Raw genomic sequence first — 16,234 nt, forward strand, 5'->3', positions numbered from 1 at the left:
CTACCATAATCATTTTGATATATCACAATAAATATGATGCTGTTTTTGAGTTGAGATGTAACAAATATGTGAGCTGCACTTAAGCCTTGTTAGACAGGAATGGATAACTCGGCTCCACTTAGGTTGACAGCACTCAACAATGTAACTGGTACATACAGATTTACTAGTGGAGTATCTACTTCATATATGTTTTCACAGTCTTTCTCCCATAACTCTGCTTATTAGCTGTGGTTAACTACTCAGGAATTTGCATCTCTTGGCATGAAATATATACATTTCTGAATCACTCTATCATAATTTTGCCCTTATTTGCATAATTACCCCTATTTTAACACTGTTGTTTGTTACTTTATTATTATACTCCAACTCAAAAAATTCCAGCTTTACTCTGTTGCATATCGCCTACTCAGAGGCGATCTCTGCCTAACATACAAAGCTATGTCAAACCCAGAGCTGTTGGACATGCTCCACTTAAAGAAATCCCAATCCCTCTGAGCTACATGCTATAGAGACCTAAACCTTGTCACCACAATAAACAGAGCATGCTGGAGGGATAGATTCCTGTCCCAGAGACTTCCCATACTCTGGAACAGACTACCTATCTATGTCAAACAGAGCTCTTTAGCACTTTTCAAGAAAAATCCTGATGATTGGATGGGTAATAGGAAATTCACCCTGGGGATCACTGCTGTGGCTCTGCTTGACAGGGGCACAGGAAAATAATTTTCTTGGGTGGCGAAAGCCAGGGTACCTTTTTGGCTAGGCTTGTATAGGCCCTACAGACAATAGCCTAGTACCTACCTATCAACATATGAACCTATTCCACCGTTTGCAGATTATGCAAGCTCTAGAATTTCTTGGTATTCTGCAATCACACTCAGTGTGCCTCTGAATCACCAATACACAGGAAGTGGCTGCTCTTCATACAAAATTGACCACCATAATACATGAAAACTGTTTCTCAATACCAGCCTATGTTATTCATCACAAAATTCTAAAAAAAAACTTTTTTTGTACAATAGATGCTTTTTTATGTAGTCATTTTCACAAAGAAAAGCAGAAAACTATATATTTTCAGTTTCAAGAAAAAATGAGATTAACTTTAAAATGAAACAATATAACTGTCACACACATCCTGATAAAGTGAGTAACATTTTACATATATAAATACTCTGCTGTTTTATTAATGAGAAAATATAACTTAAAATGTACTTTTCCACATTTTTCCAAGTGGTGTGAATAAACCAAAATATAGTAGACATAGCAAACAAAAACTTGGCTCAGCATATAATTGTTCGTAAACCTGTTTGGACTCTATATTGTAGCATATAGTTTTCTGTAACTCTACAAACATATGAACAAAATAACATTCCTATTTTTAAACAGATTTATTGGGAATAACTTTAAAACAAAAGCAGATCTCAGGCTAGTGTTCGTATAAATTTTGTTCACATTCTTGCTGCCTACAAAATTGAGTTTTTCCTCATTTATAATGGCCTTTAAGATTTTGTTGGTGCTCTTCTCCCCCATGACTATTAAGTCCCAACCTTCATTAACCCATTTGCTCCCCAGACTCATTTTACCCTAGGACTTCTGTAGAGGGAGGGCAATAGCCATGGGCTGTGGCTGCTATCCATGGGGTTTTTGAGTATTTTTTTTTTAATGCTTCTTGCATCCATGCTTCTATTTTTTTTTTGTTTGTTTTTTTTGAAAGAAAGCTAACAGAAAAGGCATAATCAGTAGAATTATGTAATTATTAACTCTCTGCCATACTCCCCTGTTAAAAATCTTAGAAAGTATTCACTCTCAACAATTAAAATACCTTCTAGATTCTTCTTTGGATGCTTCTTTGGAATTGAACTGTAAACTAAATTGCTCTGTCAGTAATGAACTGTACCTACCTGAAAATTCAAAATGATCTGTTCCTAAATGCAAATTCAAAACTGTGTTATATCTACAGCTACTTTAATACCAATGCATAAGTAAAATTTTATGTAAATAGTTCTATTTTCTGTTGTATGTTTAGTTGTATTCTCTGGCCTCTCTGGCCTTGGCTGTGACTGAAAAGGAGCCTTGGACCAGTTCATCTACTCGATTAACAAATGTTAAGTAAGTAAGTAACTAACTAGCTAAATAAATAGACAATTACTGGAAAGGCTCACCCAGACTCTGCTACAGTTTGCTTGTGAGGGAAAGGTTAGTTTGCTTTTTATTTGTTGTATTTTGTATTACTTTATTGCCTTTTCTATTTTGCATACTGTGGTTTGTCTTCTTTACACTGTATTTTACTTGTATTATTGCATATTAAAACTTGAAAAGAGACCACAGCTCTGTCTCTTGTGAGTCAGACAGAACATTTTCACACCCTCTCACACGGTATACTGTTGTGTTCTTATACACCACTGTTTTTCTAGATTCCTGCCCCTTATGTTAATTTGACCATATATCTCATTTCCTCTCTGCTTTTATCGGCTGGTGTGAGTAAGCACAAAATTATCATTTTGTGAAATCACTCCCCTTCAATTATTTAAATTTATTGGCCATCCTACTGTATTCCATAGTACAGGAATACAATAGTGACCACCCCCTCTCAGTTTATCTTTCTGTTTTAAAAATAGTGACTCTCCACTAAAACTAATTTTTAGACAGGTAAAGCTTAAGTTACCTACTTTCACATCTAACTCCTCTAGTGCACACTGCAGTGTTTAGGATAAACATTTTTTTTCATCTTACCTTTAAGCATCTATTGCAAGACCACCAGTTATTGGAGAGCCCACATTCTGCCTCTCAGTTGTCATCTTGGGATTAGTGCTTCTGTTTTCTCCTGGTGAGAGAGTGAGTGCAGTTACATTATTTCCTGGAGACTGCTGATCATCAGAAAGCTTAATAACTGCTTTATAGGTGACACTTGGAATCCGTGATTATATTCTGATCCTGGTGAGAGTAGGAGCAGAGTGCATTGATTCCTGACTCTTTCTGGTTGGAGAGTGAGTGTCTGTGCTTAACATACCTGATTGGTCTGGTTGCTGTTCGAGGCATCTACCAGAAAAAGGCTACAAGCATGCAGACCCTTGCATCATCTGGGACAAGATTGAATCACCAAACAGGCCGTGAACTGCTTCTCTTCTTGGAATTCATGCTAACATTTTGCTTCTGGTGAGAGAAGAAAAGGAGTATTGTATCCAAAAAGAGTGAAGCTATGCTGAGACCAGCATTAGTAGTAGCCAGGCAGTAGCCATTCATGTGACTCCCCTCTTTTTATCATTCTTGACAAGCTAATTCTTTATTTTTCACTAAGTACTGCTTTATTTCATCCTGACTTCAGAATATCTGCCTAAATACTTCATCCTTAAATTTTCAGGGTCTAGGTATTAGTTTCCCCTCAAGTGTTTGGCAGTGCTCTGTACAGACTCAGACACCCCAAGTGACATTTTTCCTGTAAAAGGAATATATACAGAAAGAGCTCCAGTACTTAGTAATAATGACCATCCCTCCCAGCATGTGTAAAGGTCAGTTCCCTGTGCTTTCTCCTATTAACCTGGTGAACTTGGGCATTCTGTGGCAGTGTAGCAACTGCCTCATGTACACAGACAACCCTCTCCTCTTACCTACCAACCCTCAGACTTGTGAGAGATGCACTTATATATCCAAATTGGAAGCCATGCACTCTCAAGCCAAGGCTGGAATAGCTGGTCAAGAGGAGAAGGTCAACATCTGCACCACACCACATGCAACACATAGCCCTCCAGAACACCCACCATCACAGCTTTCACATAAAAACACAAACCACACACCCTCCTTTATGGAGGCTCTCAATAGAAATCTACCCAGACAGCAGAGACCTCCAAGGCAGAAATGCATGCAACCACCACAACACAGCACAAACCACAAGACACATAGCTCACCTACACAGTGTGCCCCTCAACCTAAGCCCCTAAGGCAAAACAGCTTGCCCAATACACTAATCATAGGTGACTTGATAGTGAGGCACACTGATGTCCCACTCACAAGGCTGAATAAGGAGAAGTTAACAGTCAGCTGTCTATCAGGTGCCAGAATCTGACACATAGCACACATACTCAGGTCACTCCACAGCAAGTACAAGTATAACTCTGTCACTGTCCATGTGGGTGTGAATGACCTGAGATGCACCTCCCTGGACTACATGAAAAGAGACATGGAGGAGCTCTCAGATTATTTGGCCTAGGCAGGTATGACCCTAGCCCTAGCAGCATCCTACCATTGCCCAGAATGATACCGCAGTACAAGCAGAAAATGATTGACTTCAACAATTGGTTAAGTTTCTGGTGTCATTCTAAGGGGATCCAGTATCTGTCTGCTTGGGATGACATGATTGATAGACCTTGATGCTTTGCCAGAGATGGCCTGCATCTGTCACCCCTGGATTTCCAGATACTAGTTAAGACTCTTGACTCCCCTATAGTGGCTTTTTTAGGTGATGTTCCAAAGACCAAATTACCACCATAACAGCTATAAATAAATGCAATCTGAGGGTCATGCTGCTCAACACTAGAAGTCTAAATCTCAAGATGCACTTGCTCAAAACACTCCTCAAAATAGAGAACATTGACATTTGTGCTGTAACAGAGACCTGGTTTAAAGCAGCAGAAAGCACCCCTGCGCTACCAGGCTATAACTCAGTCCACACGTTTTGGCCCCAGAACATGGAACAAAGCTCCAAAGGTAGTGGTGTCTCCATATTCATAAAGGATATGCACACCTTCAGTCTAGTAGCCCAGCATAATGCATCTGAGATACTTCACGTACAACTAACATTGGTTAAGATGGTAGGGGTTGGCATAATGGCTAATGTGTTTACCTTCCAGACACAAGGTGCAGGGTTTGATTCTCATGCTGGGCAATTGGCTAGGCTTAAAATGGCCCACAAGGGTAGTTAGCCTAGTACTAATCTATGAACCTATGAACCTATTCAGGTTGTAGCTTGCTATAGGTCCCCAACTATGTCCCAAGACTCTCACTCCACGTTTCTAAGCACCTTGGGAACTATTAGGGTCCAACCCAACACTCTCATACTAGGTGACTTCAACTACCCCTCCATCAGCTGGGAAAACTACTCATGCACCAATACACTGGCCCAACATTTTCTGGAATTCATCAGTTCCAATCCCTGGACCAGCTCATTCTTGCCCCCTCTACAGGAAGCAACATCTTTGACCTGGTTATTACTAACATGGATAACCGTTGCTCTACACCAATAGTCAACTCCTCCCTGGTTAGATCCGACCACAAACTAATCACCATGGAAATCCACATCTCACCCACATCCCCTGCAAAGGTAACCACCATGAAAAACTTCTCCAAAGCTGACTTTGGGCTGCTAAAAACAGAGGTGGCTAACTTCACAGCACCCATGTCATTGGAAAATAGATGCATGACTGCTGAATCATACAACAGTGCACTGTACGAACACGTACATAAATGCATGGAACTAGCTATACCCAACAGAACCAAGATGCTCTCTTCCAAAAAAAGGAAGCCAGTCTGGTGGTCCCCTGCCATTAATAAACTCTACAACAGAAGAAACTGTTGCAGAAAAAGGTGACGTCCCAAGACTGGAAAACTCTCTCATTAGCCTCTACAGAAAGGTGAGCTCTGTCATCAAAACCTCTAAAGCCAGCTATGAAGGCAGAATTGCTGAAAAACAACCTCAAAGCCTTCTATAGTTATATCAAGAATCTCCACAGCAATACCCAGGTTTGTTCTGAGTTACTGCACAATGGTACCTCCTATACTGAGCCAACAGATATTGCCAACATACTGACTGACACATTCAGTGCCAGCTTTACCCTCCCCCCATAGAACCAATCACAATACTGGAGGAATGCCAAGCATCCAGCATTACTGCAGCACAGGTTAAAGCTGCATTGTCCAAGGCCAAGAATACAGCTTCCATGGACCAGACAATATCCCTGGATATTTTCTACATGAACTACAAAGTGAACCAGCACCACATCTGTGTGCCCTGTTCAATCACAGTCTCACTTCAGGCTTTGTCCCTACTGAATGGTGCACTGCTACTGTCATCCCTCTCCATAAAGGGGGAGCAACTACAGACCCTGGGAATTATTGCCCTATTAGCCTGACAAGACTGATATGAAAGGCTATGGAGTGCATCATCATGGACCTAATTAACAAGGATATAGGGAATCTCCAAACTTTAGATCCACGCAATTTGGTTTTGTGAAAGCTAGTTCATGCCTGCTCAACCTGGTTGACTTCTTTGAGTCAGTCACCAGAGGTGTGGATGAGGGCAAGGAAGTTCATCCAGCCTACCTCAGTCTGGCCAAGGCCTTTGATACTATTCCCCACTTAGGAATTATTGATAAACTCACCAAACTAGGCATCAACCCCTATATCGGTAGGTTGGTTGCAAATTGGCTCACAGATAGAACTCACAGTGTGAAAGTAGCGGACTCCAAGTCAGACTGCAGACCAATCATGAGTGGAGTCCCACATGGATCAGTCCTGGGTCCTCTCCTGTTTGGCATCTACTTCTCAGAAGTTCAGGGCAACACCGAGGGACTCTGGCTGACCAAGTTTGCAGACGACTGCAAGATGGGAGCCATTATTAACTCCCCAAATGATGTACAGAAAGGCCTCACTGACTGGTGTCAAAACCATGGCCTTAAGCTTAATGCCAAAAAATGAGTCATCATCCCCTTTTGGAAAAACTCACTAATTACCCCATCTTTGGGAGCCCACTGAACACTGAAAGTGTTATAAGAGATCTGGGGACACAGGTTGACAGCAATCTCTCCTTCAACCATCACATTGCCACTGTGGTCAGGAAGTCCTTCTATGTGGCACATCTCATTACCAAGGGTTTTGCATCCAGGAAGAAAAAGGTCATCATCTCTCTCTACTCTTCCTTCATTAGGCCAGTCATCGAGTATAATGTCCCATTTGGCATGTACCTCACTAGACACATGCAACAGCTAGAAAGGCCACAAAAGTACCTCATGAAGAGGATCCTAGGCCTTAAACACATGTCCTACATGGACAGACTCAAAGAACTCCAGCTATTCTCTGTCTCATATCGTCTACTAAGAGACGATCTCTGCTTGACATACAAAGCCATGTCTGACCCAGCTCTGTTAGAAATGCTACATCTAAAGAAATCCCAATCCCTCCACACCACACACTTCAGAGACCTCAATCTCATTACCACAATAAACAGAACATGCTGGAGGGACAGGTCCCTCACCCAGAGACTGCCCATGCTCTGGAATAGACTTCCCATACATGACAAGCAGAGCACCTCACTGGTCCTCTTCAAGAGAAATCTTGATGAGTGGATGGGTAGTAGAAAGTTCACCCTGTGGATCACTCCTGTGGCTCTACTTGATAGAGGCACTGGGAACTAACGTCGGATAAGCATGATGCCATGACACGTCTATGGGCTAGGCTTGTAAAGGCTTCAGGGCCATTAGCTTAGTACACATCTATGAACCTATGAACTTTTTCCCAGTCAACATAGTTTTCATCCCTCACATAATACTACAACCATGCTTACCTCCTTTCACAATACAAAAAGTCAACTTAGAAAGAAATATAAACTAGTTTCGCCTGTAATCTGTGACCTGCCAAAAACATTTGACATACTCTCTCATCCTAAACTACTACAAATGTCACTTGATTTTTATCTCTCTACTTCCACACTAACCTAGGTTAATAAGTACTTATCAAATAGGTTCCAATGTGTGAAATGCCATACATCATATGCATCCTTTCTTCCCACATCCATAAGTGTTCCCCACGGTTCAGTCTTAGGACCTCTTCTGTTTACTTTCATCAATAATCTCTGTACGTCTGCTGGGTAAGGCTCACTTGTACAATACTCAGATGACTATATGCTAATCTGTTCTGTCCCCGCATAATGTCATTACAAACTATTACACAGCAACCATAGTCTTCCATTAAAGCTTTCATCCACCAGTCTAATCTTCTAAACCCAAATAAAACCAGAATTCTTCTCTTCTTTTCTAAACAATACTTGGTCCCATAAATACCTTCACTGTAACAGCTACACAAAATACTATACTTGAGGTGGTCTCCCATACTAAGCTACTGGGGCTTACTACAGATGATAACTTGAAGTCTGAACTGCACATTTAAAATACTGTCAAAAGACTCATGTAAGACTAGGCCCTTTTATAAAGCATCTCCCTTTCTTACACAATATAGAAAGGCAATTGCCCTAGTACACCTCCTGCCAAACTCTTGGCTATGCCTCACTCTTAAAAACAAATGTTCATTTCCCCTTCCACACAAACTAGAACACTGCTGTTATAAAACTGCACATTCTGCAGCCAGTTTTCCCAACAGAGCTCATCACTGTTTAGCTCTTGACCAGCTTAATTGGACAGAATTCCCCAACTGCATGCAATGAAACCACCTTAAACTATCCCATGCTATGCTACATCATTCAAACAAACACAAAGCATTACACCTAGTAATGCAATGGTGCTTTGCAAATAGACCACACAGATCTACAGACAAGTATCTAGCATAAATCCCAAGAACTAGTAACAAGCATGCTGAAGTCCTGTATTCCTCACATGTATCCAAATGCTAGAATGCACTTCCAAAACATTTATATGCACTGGTGGAGCTTTTCAGCTTGGGCCTCTGATGAAAGGGGCTTCTTATGGCCCAGTCAGACTTTCCTAGTATTCAAATGCTAATAAACAAACAAACAAACAAACAAACAAACAATTTTCCTGTTGCTGTTTTGTCCACAGATGCAGTATATTGTTAGCAAATAATATTTAAACAGTTAATAAAATACCCCCTCCCAAAATGGAAAGAAGTTAGCTAATGGAGTATATGGTGCCAAGAGATGGGATATGTGTTTTCCCTAGGTATTTTCACATATCTTTCTCATTGCTTTGCCACATATGAGATAACATATACAGTTCCCCTGCACAAGTACAGATAAATATCATATATATAACCCTTGTAACCCACATATTCTATATGTGTGCATTGTACTGTAATGTAAGTTATATCTTGGGATACGACATTATATATGACTTGATATTACCTTGGTGCAGCCTTGGCAGTTGGTCATTTAAAGGTAAACACCATGTTGAAGAGCAGTAATGAATGCTGAAAGAACAATCTTTACAAGATTCAGTAGCTTAGCAAGTAACACACTCAACTTTGATATCAGTAAGAGTAGAAGGATGGTGGTTCTTTCCCCACACTTGGTACATGGGTATACATTCCAACACTGACAGTGCAATATAGCATTGGATGTGCTGTACTGTTGATGACATGTTAAACTACAGTCCCATCTGCCTGACCTGGTAATAACTCAGGTGGAAGTAAAAGATCCCATGGGACTTACTGAAAAACACAGCAAGATTAATCACAAGGCAGATCTCAAATTAAATTACATCAATCCCATGCACAATATTAAGTATAAAATTACAATTAGAGCAGCACGTAAATCTATGTTTTCCAACAATTTTATTTATTTATTTTACATTTGTTTACCAGGAAAGTCCAACTGGACATATGTCCTTTTCCATCTCCATACCAAATTCATTAAAAGCAGGGCACTGTCTCAAGCCTCCTGGCCTAATTACCTGTAGTTTGTGTATCTACTAATGCATGTCTCCTTGCTTGAAGACAGGCCATAAGCCCAGTGAAATTAACTAGGTCAGCCAAACAAAATAATAAATAATGTGGAGACGTGAAGATTGAGCTGGGGAAGAAGCACTGTAGCTCACAGGTTAAGACTTGTGCCTCACAGATTAATTGTTCAGTCCTGATCTCTGCTTACTGTGTATCTGTGAAATGTTGATATTTTCCTATGTCATTTGTTTTTTCCTAGCTATTCCCATTTCTTCCCACTTTCCAAAACAAACTGTTTGAACTAGCTATTCTGAACTGTCCATATATACACTAAAGTTTCCCCTTGCCTTTGTGGCTTATGTTGTTGCCGAAACAGGTCCACAACAGAACATTTCACTTAGCTGGCTAGCAAATATATTAATTACATTTAAAATTTAAACTAAACTTAACATAATGCAGCAGATGTCCTATATATCCATAACCATGTTTTAGGCCAAGACCTATGTATATACATTCATAACCATGCTTCAGACTAGGACCTATGTATATACATCCATAACCATGCTTCAGACCAGGACCTATGTATATACATCCACAACCATGCTTCAGACCAGGATCTATGTATATACATCCACAACCACGCTTCAGACCAGGACCTATGTATATACATCCATAACCATGCTTCAGACCAGGACCTATGTATATACATCCATAACCATGCTTCAAGCCAGGAGCTATGTATATACATCCATAACCATGTTTTAGGCCAGGACCTATGTATATACATCTATAACCATGCTTCAGACCAGGACCTATGTATATACATCCATAACCATGCTTCAGACCAGGACCTAAGTATATACATCCATAACCATGCTTCAGACCAGGACCTATGTATATACATCCATAACCATGCTTCAGACCAGGACCTATGTATATACATCCATAACCATGCTTCAGAACAGGACCTATGTATATACATCCATAACCATGCTTCAGACCAGGACCTATGTATATATATCCATAACCATGCTTCAGACCAGGACCTATGTATATACATCCATAACCATGCTTCAGACCAGGACCTATGTATATACATCCATAACCATGCTTCAGAACAGGACCTATGTATATACATCCACAACCATGCTTCAGACCAGGATCTATGTATATACATCCACAACCACGCTTCAGACCAGGACCTATGTATATACATCCATAACCATGCTTCAGACCAGGACCTATGTATATACATCCATAACCATGCTTCAAGCCAGGAGCTATGTATATACATCCATAACCATGTTTTAGTCCAGGACCTATGTATATACATCCATAACCATGCTTCAGACCAGGACCTATGTATATACATCCATAACCATGCTTCAGACCAGGACCTAAGTATATACATCCATAACCATGCTTCAGACCAGGACCTATGTATATACATCCATAACCATGTTTTAGGCCAGGACCTATGTATATATATCCATAACCATGCTTCAGAGCAGGACCTATGTATATATATCCATAACCATGCTTCAGACCAGGACCTATGTATATACATCCATAACCATGCTTCAGACCAGGACCTATGTATATACATCCATAACCATGCTTCAGAACAGGACCTATGTATATACATCCATAACCATGCTTCAGACCAGGACCTATGTATATATATCCATAACCATGCTTCAGACCAGGACCTATGTATATACATCCATAACCATGATTCAGACCAGGACCTATGTATATACATCCATAACCATGCTTCAGACCAGGACCTATGTATATACATCCATAACCATGCTTCAGACCAGGACCTATGTATATACATCCATAACCATGCTTCAGACCAGGACCTATGTATATACATCCATAACCATGCTTCAGACCAAGACCTATGTATATACATCCATAACCATGCTTCAGACCAGGACCTATGTATATACATCTATAACCATGCTTCAGACCATGACCTATGTATACCCCTTCTCCTCTGGTATAGCCACTCCTACCCATGTGAACACTGCCAAGTTCTGTCTCATTTGTTCTTGTACCGCAAAAAAAAACATACTTGTGACACTAACGGTTCTGGTAAATGGTATAGTCTCCAGTGTTAGTACTAAGGTTTCTGGAGTCATGTGAAAAGGGGATAATCAGCTTTAGTGGCGTAAACACTGCTGCTGTATCTGATGAGAAAATGCCATGGTCATTATGAACGATGTCTGAGAACTGTTTTCTGTTAACTAAGTCATTTGTAATTCTTTATCGTGCACTATAAGCAATGCAACCTCTGTAAACATTGATTACACCTGCAGAAGGGGCTAACTATTCCAACCAGGAAAGTAGTTAGCAGTAGGACTTGCAGCTTTACAAGCTGTTATTTGTATTGATTCATAAATGGCACAAAATGCCATTTTTATATATACAGCTCATGTTTTATGACTACTTGCATGCAAATACAAGTAGGGAAATGGCTATGTCTTTCTGATGTTTCTGAAGAGACTGGCTATATTGTTTGCTTTTAAAAGGAAACCATATTAGATACGTTTTAAAAAATAAATTATATTCTTTTCACAATGCTTTTATCATTTTAGACAAATAATACTAAGGACTCACTAAATTTGTTTGATTAAGTTAAAAACATCTAGGTGAAACTTAGTAATAGAGGCTAATTAATATACCAAAAAGTAGATAGCTAGTTAGCTAACTAGAGAGATGGGTAGGCAGACAATCAGACATAGAGACAGCTATTTTATTTATACATTTTTTAATTCCAATGCCATTAACATATACATAACTGAGTAAAAGAAAACAAAACTGTGGTACAAAATGAGTAGATGCAATTTTAAAAGAAATATAAATAGTTCATAACAGCACTTTAAACTGATACTGAACCCCAAAACTGATTGAAATAAAAATGAATTAAAAGGTGTTGGTATAATGAAGTAAACTTCTCATCTAGAGTGTTATGTTAGATATTGCTGAAATTCATCACATTTATGAAAATAGTAATACATACATAATTACATTTCTATAAGGGATCACAAAGAACCTTTCTCTTTCTTAGAGACTAACCCTGTTTTTTCAAAAAAGAAACTAGAGTTCAGTACTAACATGCCTGCTTTATGACAGAACTGGTCCTTATGTACATGTTTGTGACTTTATTTTAAAATGTAAGTTACTTAATGCTTAACTGCTCGGTTTTACAGTAAATACACACGTTTTCTAACGGTGCTCCATGGAAACATCCTGATTCTCTTTTATTTCATCTCCACTGCTTCGACTTGCTTTTCATATTTATTAGCAGACTGCTTCTTCTTTTTCCTACAGGGGCAGGAAAATCAGATTACTAACATTTAAAAGTCATAGATTACACGTAATCTATTCTGAAGAAACTGCATTCTAGTTCTAATGTCAGAGGCTCTGTTCATTGGCTTTATCTTACCTATGCATTTCATTTCATTGTCTTTTGGATAACTACATTATTTATTTTCACAATCACATATCATGAAATCTGGTATTTATATCTCTGCAAAGTGGAATGCTGAAAAGTCTTTATTCTATTCATAGGTTCATAGGTTAGTACTAGGCTAACTGCCTTTATGGGTCATTTTAAGCCTAGCCAATTACCCCCATGTCAGAACTTTCTGTCTGGTATATCAACCATCATTTGCAAATACATTGCTCACAACCATTTTAAAAGAAAGAAACGTCATACTCCATTCCCGTAGCAGACTTAGGACACACTACAGGTAAGTATAAAGCAGTTAAAGCTGCATGTTTTCTTCTAGACTTCAGGATCACTTGTAATAACTGATTTCTGAACTTGTATGTATGCATGCATACTGACATCCATGTAAAAATTGACTAACCCCTGCAATAGTTGTAAATGAATATAACAGCAACTTAGAAGTGTTACAGTAGAGCTCAAGTAGGTAACATTTTAAAAGGTCTGTTCATACCTTTTAATAATGTTATGGAATGAATGTGCAGTAATTTTAAAGATATTTTTATTATGCAAATAGCACAACCTTTTTGTTATAGTTAATCAGAGGGACTCCTAAAACTAGACCAAGGAGCCACCCATTTTACATTGTGTCATATGTCTCACATTGATTATGTATATTTAGCTCAGTTTCAGAGTGTAGTATATATGAAATGTGGTGTGTTATGGCTGAGATATGCAACAACCCTCATTTCTGATTTGCCCATCTTAGTTCTGCCATACACAACTTGAACATCAAAGATGGAACAATTGGATTGATTCACTTCTTAACTGTCGTCATTCTAGGGAGCTCCATTGTGTGTCTCCCATGATTAGAGGGTCACTTGATCTTCCTGTTTTGCAAGGGATGGCATGCACCTCTCATCACATGGCTTTCACGCATTGGCTGGAACTTTTGTTTTTTCCATAGGGCCTTTTCAGGCAAAGTTTAACTAATGGACATGACCATCTGAAAACTCTCCAGTTTGAACATTATCAGGTTTGCTGTGCTCAAAACTGGAGATTAGACAGCAAAATGACTGAGTTTTAGGCCAGTCTTACAGTTGAAGATATCCATATTTGTGTAGTTACCAAGATATGGTTTAAAAGAGGTAGCTAAAAGTGCCTATTTAATCTCCCCAGGTACCCACATAGAAAGCTTCAGTCATCTAGGACTGACCTAGTATTTGCAACTACAACCACACCATTACACACCTATACAGGGAATCACCAGAACTCCAAGTTTACTCCCCAAATAACACATAGACTTGATGTGCATAATAAAGTCCTTGTTATAGATCGTTTCATTGTCATATGCACTGACACTGCATTCAGTAGCATGGATAAAGAGAGGGTTGTGGTCAATTGTGTCTCATTAGGGACATTACATGGGCCTTTAGAAGAGTTATTGCCTTAAATATAACTGCAACTTTTTTGTCATCCTTCAGTGCTTTACCTTAAGGGATATGTAATGGTGCACAGCTGAGCATGCCACCCGAGTCTCAGAGGAAGATAAATCACTAGTGATGAGCGATATACAATGATACAATGCAATGATTCAATGAAATGTATTTCAAGCCTGGACCTACAAAGGCCAGTTAAGGGCTGGCTTTAATTTAGAGCCTATTGCATACAACAAATTATTATACCACTGATCCAGTATAGACTTGAACATTAATATCTTTTGGTAGGGTGTTCCATAATCTGTCAGCCAAAATGTGATAAAAAGAAGACTTTAGTTTTGAACTAACATTTGGTAATCAGACTAGTAAGTAATTATTCTTAGTATTTAATTTATGGTCTATGGCGGCCGCGGTGGTGCAGCGGTTAACATTGCAGCCTCACAGCAAGAGGTTCTCTGGTTCGATCCTCGGCTGGGGTGCCTTCTGTGCGGAGTCTGCATGTCCTCCCTGTGGTCATGTGGGTTTCCTCCAGGTGCTCCGGTTTCCTCCCACATCCCAAAGACATGCTGCAGGTGGAGTGGACACTCTAAATTGGCCCTAGGTGTGAGTGTGTGCATGCGTGTGCCTTCTGTGGAAGGTTGGGTGCTGGGCTGGCAACTCAACACTGTAAAACTCCACTGCCAATCATGAGCGGACAGGTGATCCGCTGTGGTGACCCCTAACCAAGAAAAGCCGAAAGAAGAAGATTTAATTTATGGTCTATAAAATGAGTACCCAACATAACTGAAAACACTTCATATTTAGTTCATTTATATAACAATATCAAATTGGCTCTTAACAATCTATAGGCTATTGAATAGAATGATACATTTTCATGCTGCTTTGCATATGGAAAAAATTCACATCCAGCCCTATGCCTTGTAAATGTTCTTTGAATTATGTCAAGCTTCACCATCTCTGAAATCCCCAACACACAAAAATTACGACAGTATTGATTGTTGTGTGAATACAAACTGAAAATAGCTTAACCATAATGATTCTGTCCCTAGATGCAAAATTCCTAAAAATGTTTTTTATTAAACCATAACATTTCCTAATGACGCTATCCCATGGGGGCCAAATGAGAGAGATGAGTCAACAATAACACCCTCACCAAGAATGATGCCTATGTTTGTTTGTGTCTTTCGGCTTTTCCCGGCTAGGGATCGCCATAGCAGAATTCCGGTCCGCTAATGATTGGTAGTTGACTTTTATATGTCGAGTTACCAGCCCTGATGCACAACCTTCAACGAAGGTACGCCCATTCATGCATGTCTCCACGCAGAAGACGCTCTAGCTGAGAATCGAACCGGACAGCATCTTGCTGTGAGGCGACAACGCTACTGTAGCACCACCACCGCAGGTAAGAATGATGCCTATGTCCAGGGATAAAATAACTGGATACAATGTTTAGCTTTTCAACAACTATTGTCATTTTGAGGGATCACAGTGTGTATCTGCTTGGGAAGGGATGGTCAACAGACCCTTCTGCTTTTCAATGTATAATGTGCACCTCTCATTGCATGGCTTTCACACACTGTCTAGAACTTCTGCTTCACCATAATGCCTTCTTTTAGATAAAATTCAACTCATGAGCATAGCCTCCTAGTAAATCAGATTTCAAACAATATCAGCACTGATTTACTCAGTGGTTAGAGCTTAAACAATAAAATGTTTG

The sequence above is a fragment of the Protopterus annectens genome, chromosome 1.part1 (genome assembly GCF_019279795.1).
Source record: "Protopterus annectens isolate FY-2018-M chromosome 1.part1, PAN1.0, whole genome shotgun sequence".
In the NCBI taxonomy this organism is placed as follows: domain Eukaryota; kingdom Metazoa; phylum Chordata; order Ceratodontiformes; family Protopteridae; genus Protopterus; species Protopterus annectens.